The sequence below is a fragment of the Ziziphus jujuba genome, chromosome 2, assembly GCF_031755915.1.
Source record: "Ziziphus jujuba cultivar Dongzao chromosome 2, ASM3175591v1".
Classification (NCBI taxonomy): Eukaryota; Viridiplantae; Streptophyta; class Magnoliopsida; order Rosales; family Rhamnaceae; genus Ziziphus; species Ziziphus jujuba.
Window position 1 is genome coordinate 8,668,476 of NC_083380.1, and position 11,847 is coordinate 8,680,322.

The following is an 11,847-nucleotide window of genomic DNA, read 5'->3' on the forward strand; positions in this document are numbered from 1 at the left end:
ACATTTCCCTTATCCCTTTTGTTTCTTCCTCCAAAACATGGTCTTATTCATTCAAGATAAAGGATTAAACAATGCCCTTGTTTGTTACCATGAAATGTTAACATTAAATTTATGATACATTTTGCTATATATAATTATATAATATGGCTTTTGGTTGTATTTTTTCTTGTTATTTTAAATCCCTTTTCTCTGGTTCACTCAATTCCACTTTTTGTAAGTCTTAAAAAGCAATATACCCGAATGGTTATCTGTAGAAGTTACAAGTTTATCTCCAAAAGCAACAGAAAAGGATGTTTATGATTTTTTCACTTATTGTGGTGCAATTGAGCATGTTGAAATCATCAGGTAGAGTCCTTCTGCATAAATCAATAATAGTCCATGGAACCATGAGGGCAATAGTGGTTCATTAGTAACAAATCAATAGAAATAATTTCCATTGGATGGGAAAGACAATTTAGTTCCCACCAAATTCTAAAATTATTCTATATAAGGATCTTCATTTCCAGGATGTTTTGTTTCCAAGATCTTAGTGTTTATGAAGACTGATATATGGGCATCACTTATCTCTTATTCAACTAAAGCACCCAAATTTCTAGAGTATTCTCTCTTTAACTATCTAAAATTCTCTGCATTGTAAAACTTGCAACTGAAATTGCCATTATCTTTTGTACTAGGTTCCACCATGTCATGCCTGCTAAAATGACCATAAATTGAATGGAAATCAACTACTTGCACTGGATAATGTATTTGCACAATTTTTACTGTGTCATTCATAATATGTATGCTATTTGTTGAGAATATACATCCATTTTTCTTATATTTCTGATTTACCATGTATTTTTGGTATGCTTGCAGAGAAGCTCTTGGTGTAGCAAGAGTTATAGCTGCAATGATTCGTTTATCTATAATCCTTTTGTTAGGAGTCCTTGATTGGGATGATTGCTTAAGTGAGATATTTGCATGGGATACCTTGGTTTGGTTTGTTGTTCTAGAGTGGGCATGGCCAGGCAACTGACAAATCTTGGTAATGTAACATGGATGTCTAGCTGTGTTGCCAAGTTACTTCAGTCCTTCTCTCTGAGCTAGCTAGCTGCACTTGGTGTTCTTCAGGCAGCTTATTTCTTTATCCACTACTTGTTTGCAAGTCATTTTTGATCTCGAGATTAGTTCACAAACAATTTGTAATTTTTTCTATTTGCATACTACATCTATCTTGTATGATATAAAATTATATTCAAAATTTGTTAATGTTTCCAAAGTGTTTTTGTCATGCTTCTCTTAATTTGGAATCAATGAGTATGTCATTATTAAATATTTTTTTGGCCACTATGTTGTTGGTAGTATTTATATTTATATCCTATATACATATGTTTGTCTAAATATCTATATTTATATTTTAGCCTTTTCAATATATATGGTATATTTGATGGTTTGCTGTCAACAAAAAAATAAATAAATAAATAATAGTATGGCAAGAACTATTATGTATGAGCCTATGTGCTTGCTGAAAAATTTACTGACAGTTTCCTTCAGTAATTACTGATGCACCATCAGTAATTTACAATTGTCCATCCGACAACTTCGATGATGTATGTTTTCACCAATAACATGCTAAATCTAACTTTATTAATGATTCTCAACAAAAGAATCTACAAAAAGACTAGAAAAAGTGGAAAAATTCCAAATAAAGTTGATTACTGATGGTGCATTGATAATTACCAAAGCCGACGGTTACATCGGTAATTACCGATACCTTATCGGTAATTTCAATTTGTCATGTGTTTTCAAAGCAAATCATCACAATTCAATCTGACAACTTCGATAATGTGTGTTTCCACTAAGAACATGCAAAATATAGCTTTATTAATGATCCTCAACAATACAATCCACAAAAAGTTTAGAAAAACTTAGAAAATTTCACCCAAAGTTGATTACAAATGGGTCATCGGTAATCCATATTAGGAGTCTCAATGTTTGCTGGAAAAATTACCGACAGTTCCATCGGTAATTACCGAAACCCCGTCGGTAATTTCAATTTGACCATTTTGGGGATTTTTTCTCTTTAAGATAATTAAAGAATGTATATTGTCCATGTTGTTGCATTTAACACACATTAGGGGACTTGTGGGGGCCAAAAAACTGGTAAAATGTGATTACCATAAAAGTTTTAGTAACCGATGTAATCTACGGTAATTTTTCAAGCAAGGACAAATTGATTACCGTAGGTTTCATCGGTAATTACCAAAGGCCCTATGATAATAAAATTTTTGTACCAATTTGATAACTTTTTCAAAACTTTTGGGATTTTTTCTCTTTAGGATCATTGAAGAATGTATATTTTGCATTTAGTTGTATTTAACACACATTAGAGGACTGGTGAGGGCTAAAAAATTGGTAAAATATGATTACCATGGGGGTTTCGATAATTATCGATGAAACTTACGGTAATTTTTTCAGCAACTACAAATTGATTACTATAGGTTTCATCGGTAATTACCGAAGGCCCTACGGTAATAAAATTTTTGTGCCAATTTGAGAACTTTTTCAGAACTTTTGGGATTTTTTCTTTTTAGGATCATTGACGAATGTATATTTTTCATGTTGTTGCATTTAACACACATTAGGAGACTTGTGGGGGCCAAAAAATTGGTAAAATGTCATTACCATAGGGATTTTGGTAATTACCGATGAAACCTACGGTAATTTTTTCAGCAACTACAAATTGATTACTGTAGGTTTCATTGGTAATTATTGAAGGCCCTATTATAATCAAATTTTTGTGTCAATTTGAGAACTTTTTCAAAACTTTTGGGATTTTTTCTCTTTAGGATCATTGAATAATGTATATTTTGCATGTTGTTGCATTTAACACACATTAGGGGACTTGTGGGGACCAAAAAATTGAGAAAATGTGATTACCATAGGGGTTTCGGTAATTACCGATGAAACCTACGCTAATTTTTCCAGCAACTACAAATTATTGCTGTAGGTTTCATCGGTAATTACCGAAAACTCTACGGTAATCAAATTTTTGTGCCAATTTGAGAACTTTTTCAGAACTTTTGGGTTTTTTTCTCTTTAGGATCATTGAATAATGTATATTTTGCATGTTGTTGCATTTAACACACATTAGGGGATTCGTGGGGGACAAAAAATTTGTAAAATGTGATTACCATAGGGGTTTCAATAATTATCGATGAAACTTACGGTAATTTTTCCAGCAACTACAAATTGATTACCATAGGTTTCATCGGTAATTACTGAAGGCCCTACGGTAATCAAATTTTTGTGCCAATTTGAGAACTTTTTCAGAACTTTTGGGATTTTTTCTCTTTAGGATTATTGAAGAATGTATATTTTGCATGTTGTTGCATTTAACACACATTAGGGGACTTGTGGGGATCAAAAAATTGATAAAATATGATTACCATAGGGGTTTCGGTAAGTACCGATGAAACCTACGGTAATTTTTCTAGCAACTACAAATTAATTACTGTAGATTTCATTGGTAATTACCGAAGGTCCTAAGGTAATAAAATTTTTGTGCCAATTTGAGAACTTTTTCAGAACTTTTTGGCATTTTTTCTCTTTAGGATCATTAAAGAATGTATATTTTGCATGTTGTTGCATTTAACACACATTAGGGGACTTATGGGGGCCAAAAAATTGGTAAAATATGATAACCATAGGAGTTTCGGTAATTACCTAAATTTGCAAGTGAAATAAACTAATTTTGCAAAATGATTAACCCATTGAACAAGTATGGGAGGGATGGAGATAGGTACACACAGAGGAGTCGCCAAATTCACTATCAGTCACCCTTTGGACCGCTTAAAAATAAGCTAAAGACGATAAGGACAACATACCATGACATGGAGATGAGTTAGTATTTGAACCCTTTCATCCTCATATACATAAATACAGGCTGTAACAACAAAATAGATCTTGAATGTTTAAGTCAGCATCGTGTGAAGGGCTTTACATAAAAGGCAGAAAAAGTAACAAGAAAACATTCATCAAAAAGGCATAGCTCCAAGTTGATTACTTAAAATTTCCTTATGAAGAGACACAAAAATTACAAAAACAGAAAAGAATATGTAGGATATAACTATTACATACAACCCTATTATCTGGAGTAGGGTATGAACTATGACCTCCATGGCTGCTTCAAGTGCGTATTTCCTATCCATTTTAATCACTAAATTTACGGGAGTGTCATCCTCTTACTGTCTATTATCTGCTCTCCTATCATTCAGTTTATTTTTCATCACTCAAAAGGTAAACTATTTGTTCGGTGTATTCATGTTTTCTTATCTTTGTATTTACCAAAAACTTACAGAACAAAGCGTTTATGTCGTAGTAAAAATAACTATGTACTCCTTTGATGTTTGTATTATAGGATTTTGGGTTGCAACAGATACAAAAAGTGGTGGGTTTACAGCTGTTTATACCTAGTTTGGTGGTTCTTGCTCTCAATTCATCACATAGCTCTTCACAACCTATGCCCTCAAGGTAATTACTCTCTCTCTCTGCTCAGTGATTTTTTTCTATTTGAATCTGCAATATAGGGGTTTAGTTACTTTATTCATCAGGGTGTGACTTGAAGCTAGCATAATGGCAGGCTATTCAACTCTATCCACTCTTAACATTGCTTTTCCTGTTTTCCCTAATCCTAAGATGTCAAGAACCCAATTTGTTATTTTAAAGAATTTTATAAATTTCAACTGAAATAAAACAGCATAGATAATAGAAATATAAACTGTACAAGAATGCTGACAGATTAGAGAAAATTGGTGATTGTTATGCTGTCATTAATGTTTAAAATTATAATTTTAAATATGGTTATAATGTATAAGACATTTTTAGTGACTTATTTCCCTTGTTTCATTTCTTGGTCAGCCTGGCTGAAATTGAACTACCATATTTTACAACTGAGATAACATCACCATCAAGTCCTTTTGCTTTTTCTCTTGCAAAGCATCTGCAATCAAATGGTGTTAAAATGTATGGGGCTTTCTGCTATTCACACTACCTAGAACAAAAACAGGTAACTCTACACTCTGTAACTTTTGTTTTAGAAGATGATTTGAACCATAAGATTAATACAATTGAAAAATTGGTAATTGTATTCACATTGATACCCTCTTGTGCATTTTGTTTTCAAAAAATGAATTACTTGCTACATTATGGTATTTGCATGGTGACACTGAATGCAGATGTTTGGAAGTGAGGCTGTAAAACTATTGAATTATGTTGAATGCTTCCCTGATGGTTATAAGAAAGGAACCAAAATTTTAAAGGCATGCGCAGATGCTAGAATTGAAGGTTTCCCAACATGGGTGATAAACGGGCGGTGAGAAAGCGTTAAAATTCATTCATTGGATTTTACTAATTACTTAATTTGGAGAAGATGAAATTTCCATTGGAGTTTCTCCCCTCCCGACATTTTATTTTCTCGCCCTTTGAAAGTCATCCACTTCTCATCAAAGATGGGTGTTTCTTGCAGGTTTTGAGTGGTGAACAAGAGTTGTTAGATCTTGCACAAGCATCCGGTTTTAATGTTAAATGAATCTAGTCTGCCCACATAGGATGATTCTGTTCAAATTGTGTTGTTTCACATATGTATAGAGTGAATAGTATCCTTGTGATTTATGTAGTAATCAGATTCAAACTGCAATATTTGTACATCTTCTGAGGTTTTTTTTGCTTTCTCTAAAAAGATGAGGTAGCTTTACAATAATCAAATTCAAACTGCAATACTTTTACATCTTCTGAGTTTTTTATGCAATCTTTATTTTTGTTTCTTACCTGTAAAAAGATAAACTCTTCGTTCCAAGCATAAATAGAAAACCAACTAAGCAACCCATTAAAGCAGCAATTGAAGATCTACCAAAACCATCAAGTGGACCAAAATTGAAATCCAGAACCAAAGGACTAATTAGGAAGCAAACCATATTCCCAGCTATGGCTCCCAAAGCCCCAAAGAGAACATTCAATTGCTTCTCCAACCTCCTCAATGCAGATTTTTCAAAAGAAACCTTGGTGAGCAATGTCAAAAACTTAAAAACACCCACAAATCCTAGTAGAATCGAAACAAAACCCCCATTTGCCAAAGACCCAAATTCTTCCGATCCAACATTCAAGTATTTCTAAAGCAGTAAAGAAGAAATAACCACAAGCGAGAAGGTAACCTTGTATCAGATCTCAAATAAAGGACATCCAGGTCTTTTAAATTTTTTTTTAAAGGTGTAATGAATATTAAAGAGCAAAACAAAAAAGTTCACCAATGCAAGGGTATATATCTTTATGACCCTTCTAAAGAGGGCATTGGGCCAAATTCCCCAAAAATAAATCATCAATAAATAGTCTTGGAATTGAATATGGTCTCATGCACCCAAAAACCAATCTGTTGCTCTATACATACATACATATATATATATATATATATATATATATAAATATGGGATTATGTTCTAGGCTTCTTTTTTCAGTTTACAAAAATTGTATTTTAGGTTCTCAGATTTGAAATGTTCCAACTCAAATATCTAAATTTTAATTTGTTGCGTTTTTGTGCAATTGTTTTTTTTTTTTTTTTTTTTGGGGTAATGCCTATTGAGCAATTTAGGCCTTCCAGTTTTAATTTATTTCAATTTAAATATTGCATTTTATCGCTCCATTGTTAGCCAAAACAATTGAACCAAAATGTAATAAATTAAAATTTAAAAATTTAAGTTGAAAAGTTACAAATTTGAGGACAAAAAATGTAACTTTCTTAAACTATATGGTATAAGAGTGTATTTAACTAACTGAACCCCTTTTTTTGACATTGAATTGGAAGTGAGATGATTAGAACTTACATGGTTTGAGAAAATAGTATTCTTACCCTTTAAAATATTAGATTCTAATATGCTTCATAGTTGAGCAACTAAAAAAATACTTTTGTCATCCCTTGATGAAGAATCATTAATGGTAATTACATATCAAATGACATTGATTATTATTAAAAATTTATTTTTAAAGTTTTAATACAAAAAATAATAAAATTAAATATTTCAATTAAAATTAACAAACATATGAAACAATTAATGCAAATTCAATTTGAATACCAATTGAAGTTTGTCTTAATCTTACTCCTACCAAAAAAAAAAAAGTTGGTCTTGCTCTCACCAAAAAAAAAAAAAAAAAAATGAGAGAGAGAGAGAGAGAGAGAGAGAGAATTGAAGTTGGTCTTAGGTGAAGTTCAAAATGCAAAGTTCCACTTAAATTCTAATATCTAAAAATGCAATGAACCAGAAGCTGAGATCAAACACCTCACGTGCATAAAAGAAAATCATTTTAATTCCTACTCATATATCATAATTGGGGATAAGGGTTTTCATCAACCTACGTAATTAGGAATTCTAGTTGTGTGTATATATATATATATATATATATGAATGTATATATAAAGATTATATTAAAGCCAAAATCGTATCATAGCCTCAATCGGCTCCCAATTAAGTCCTACCACATATATGATAATCTCCTTTTGTCAAAATCCAAATCAACCATCTACCTCAAAGAACCCGATTGAAACTACTTCCAAATCCAACTTTAAATATTCAACCTGCAAGCATTATTCGTAAAGACCTCTATATACATGAATGTAATCGCTAGATTAATTATTGGTCTTTTTCAATATCTCATTATTTTGTTATCTCGTGCCTATGGATTTTTAATTTTTTGCCCTCATTGATTCAAAAACAAACTTGTTTGCCTTTAAAACAATGCAAAACCAAATAACTTTCGGCGAAGACTCACAAAATCAGAAAAAATAAAAAATAAAAAGAATTAAAATTGAAAAAAAAAACGTAAAGAAGAGCGACAAATTGAAGAAATATCAATTTGACTAGAACTTTTTGTTTTTGGGTCCCTTACCGACCTCGTTACTCGATTAATCTTGATTTTGGTGGTCAAATTTGATTCCTGTATGGTGGCTAAGTGAGTAATCTTGATTTTTATTTTTATTTTTTTCACTTACCCGCCATGTTAATTACCATACGGTCAAAGGTGGTTTTGGTCTTGATACAACTCACCGCATGAGAAAACGGATTGTTATGCCTTTTTGTGTAACAAGATTGAATTGCAACTCATGAAAAAGAAAATTTATGTAACAAGATTTGGACTTATTTTGTTTAGAATATCTGGTTGTCTTTGGTTTCGCACGTGTATATATATATATATATATATATATATTTATCTATGGTTGAGCATTGAATTTGTTCTGCGTCATCTAAACCTGTCAGAAAAGTTTCTATGTATTCATTTTTGTTTTTGTTTTTTTTTTTTTTAACCACTTAGAGACATGAATTTTCTATTTACTTCCAAAAATGAAATTGTTTATGGTAGTTTATTGTATTTAGATTCAAATTCAATAAAATTTAAAATTAACAAAAAAAAAGGGGGGGGAATTTAAAGCATTTGGCCAAATAAATAAAAAATGGGTCTAAGAGTTGGAAAGTAGGTTTGTTCAATGTGCATTAAGAAAGTGTCACTTTTCCCTCTGGTCCCCTCTGCTCCCAAGTCCAAACTTAACTCCAAATAATGGTGGTAAATGATTTTAAAAAGGAATAAATATTTGTTTGACACCTCCACTTTAAGCACTTAATTAATTTTTAATTGAGAAAAAAAAAAAAAAAAAAAAAAAAACCTCTCTCTGTTTATTCATAATCTTTTAAATTCTCAAATAGCCGCAAAAAAGTTGCCGTTATTGTATTGAAATTAAAAAGGCATAATAAGCAAAGTTGAAATCGAAGAACGAATAAAAAAAAACATAAAAAAAATGCGTATCCCAAGTGAAAGGGAAGTAACTATAAATAAAGTCAAAAAGGAATATAATAATAAGTGGCGTACAGAGTCATGGCCCCGATGTTGGTACATCGGTGGGCTTGGGCCGTCAGATTTGGACGGTGCGAATGACCCTTTCACTTTCAGTCCAGCCTAAAACTGAACCCCCCGGGCCCAGTCTTCTCGTCTGAACTCTAGGTTGACCCGCACGTGTCCTCTCGGTCTCTGTCTTATCTAATGATTGGATGTTACATGTCTGGCGCATGCCTCATTGTCTTCGGCTTACATGATGTTAGCACTTAAGTAAGCTCTTCGCTTCCACTTTCACAAAAGCAATAAAAAATAAAAAAGAGTTCTTGCCTTTCACACATATTTTCAAATAAATATTTATATATAATCACTAAATTCAAACAAATAATTCATCAAAAAAAAAAAAGTCAAACAATTAATATTTTTATGAGCGATACTGGTGAAGCCGTATTATCCCTTGCACTTTTTTTTTTTTTTTTTCTTTTTGGGTGGTAGCTTTGAGTTATGTGACCCCACTATATTATATTGTAATAATGACTTAAAAAAAAAATAATTATAGTATTCCAATTATTATACATATATATATATATATATATATATATATATATATATATTTTCCATATGTTAATCCAACAAAAATTCATTTTCAAAATTAATAAACTTAAATGTAAGAAGGGGAACAAAAAAAAAATATATATATATATATATATATAATAAGTATAAAAATGAAATATATACATTATATCTTTCACTCTTGATAATAAATAGCTATAAGACAAACTAACTATAGGTCCATTAGTAAAATGAACCAAGAAAAGAATTCGAAGAGGATTCATTATTCAAACAGGAAAAAATTAATAGTTTTATGGGGAAAAAAAAAACAAAAAAAAGGAAACATGATTGAAAAACTAATGTTGCACCTGTTTATTGATACTATTTTCGTTGATGTTTCGATCACTTTCTTTCCTTTGCAGAAACGTTTTTTGGATCATGACAATAATTTCCAATTTAAATAAGAAAAAAATATATCTTGAATCCACGATGTCATAAATATTGAAAGCAACGTCACTTTTTTTATAATTTCATTTTAGTGTATCAACGAAAAAATATAGATTGCACGTGATTGAGGTGTCATTTTCTTGGCATGCTATCCAATTCAATAATGAAAGACTATAAAAGCATGTTTTATAATTACCAAACAAAATAAAAACAAGTTTTGTAGAAACAAATGGAAAATTAATATTTATGTTGAAAGGCCACTTAGGATTTTAATTTTAAATTATTAATTAATGTGACAATTTCAATACTTAATATATCAGTACAATTCTATTTAGATCATATTACTAATAAATTATTATTCCATACAGTAATATTTTAGTTTTTTTTTTAATTTTATATCATATAAAATAAAAATGTGTGAAGACATAATTCCAATATATATTTTTATTAATGTTCGTTACATTAAAGGTACTGACTTAAAACAAAATTTATAGTTTGTAAATTTACTTTTTATTTCAAAAAATTAAACAACGATTTTTTTATTTCAAAACCATTTATACAAACAGAAAAGAAAATAGCAAAATAATTAGGAAGATCCACCATGTTCATAATCCCCTTTTTACTTTTAGAAAAATTCTATATATATATATATATATATATACACACACATACATGTATCTTATTTTTAAAAGGTCATTTAAGTGTATGAAAATTATTTTTGAATTATGAACCAAACGAATGCTCAACTTCTTCTTTTTTTTTTCAAACTTTTGCACTTTTATTTAATCATTATTTATTGACATTTGATGATCGGTGATATGAAATATTGATTAAAAATTAATTTACTAACATTCTAGTATTAATTACAGTGAAATTGATTAGATTCCTAATAAATATTCTAAGGCCTCCTTGAGATATATCAAAATTAGTAGAAATCTAAAATTTCATAAAAAAATATATTTTTTTTCTTTTGTGTTAGATGATTTTTAGGAGAAAATTTTGAATCCATAATCTATAGTGGAAGATAAATTTTCAAAAAAGTATCATTTTAAAATTCTTTAAAAAACTAAGTTTATATGTTTTATAAAAAATACAATTTATTCATAATTTTTAAAAAATAAATAAATTATTTATTTATATGTCCTAAATATTCTAATAAAAATTAAACACTTTAAAAATTAATTTTTAAATACCTAATTCTCAAAAATTTATTAACTTCTCAAAGGGGCCTATAGATTAATTAATAAATTAATTTTTTTGAAACCTAATAAATTGACATTTAAAAACATATTATTTCATGTCGGTCTATAAATTCCAACTTTCCTATGCCGACGTCAAATGAGAATCCAAATAATATATATGCAAAAAGTTTTCAAGGTATATATTTCAAAATATTCCAATAACATGCTACATTCATATCAGATTTTTTTGGATTCTTAAAAGACATGGCCCAACTCCAATATTTTTTCAAATTTGAAATTTGATACCATCGTTTACCAATATTTTACGTACACCTTGCTGAAAATGAAATGAAAAATAAAATAAAATTATATATATATATATATATATATATATATATTATAAATCCTGAAAGATAAGGTAGGTCCAATCTAATGGTGTACAATCATGCTCCAGAGCTTGCTAGTTCCACTTTTGGGAAACAAAAACGTGCTTTTATTTTAATATCTCACGTGCCTTTTTCATCCATGTTTCGGCGCAACGCCGTGCCTTATTGGCCTATTTTTCAACAAAAATTAATATAATATACAAAGATTCCTTTACTTGGATTAAATAAATAAATAAATATATATATATATATATATCAAAACGAAATTCATTTTAACTTTTACGGAGTAAGTATAAATAGAAAAATTCATCATTGCAATATGCTTTTCAAGTAAATATATATCTCTCATGCTTTGTTTTCTTGGTGAAACGATATAGGAACTATAATTAACTTGTCGTCGCCAGATATATACTGGTGGTGGTAGT

The 11,847-nt window shown here is 29.8% G+C and overlaps 1 pseudogene; it reads left to right on the forward strand.

Moving 5' to 3' along the window:
* The first annotated feature begins 4,149 nt into the window (after positions 1–4,149).
* LOC132799300 (thiol-disulfide oxidoreductase LTO1-like) lies at positions 4,150–5,569 on the forward strand (annotated as a pseudogene).
* Positions 5,570–11,847: the final 6,278 nt, after the last annotated feature.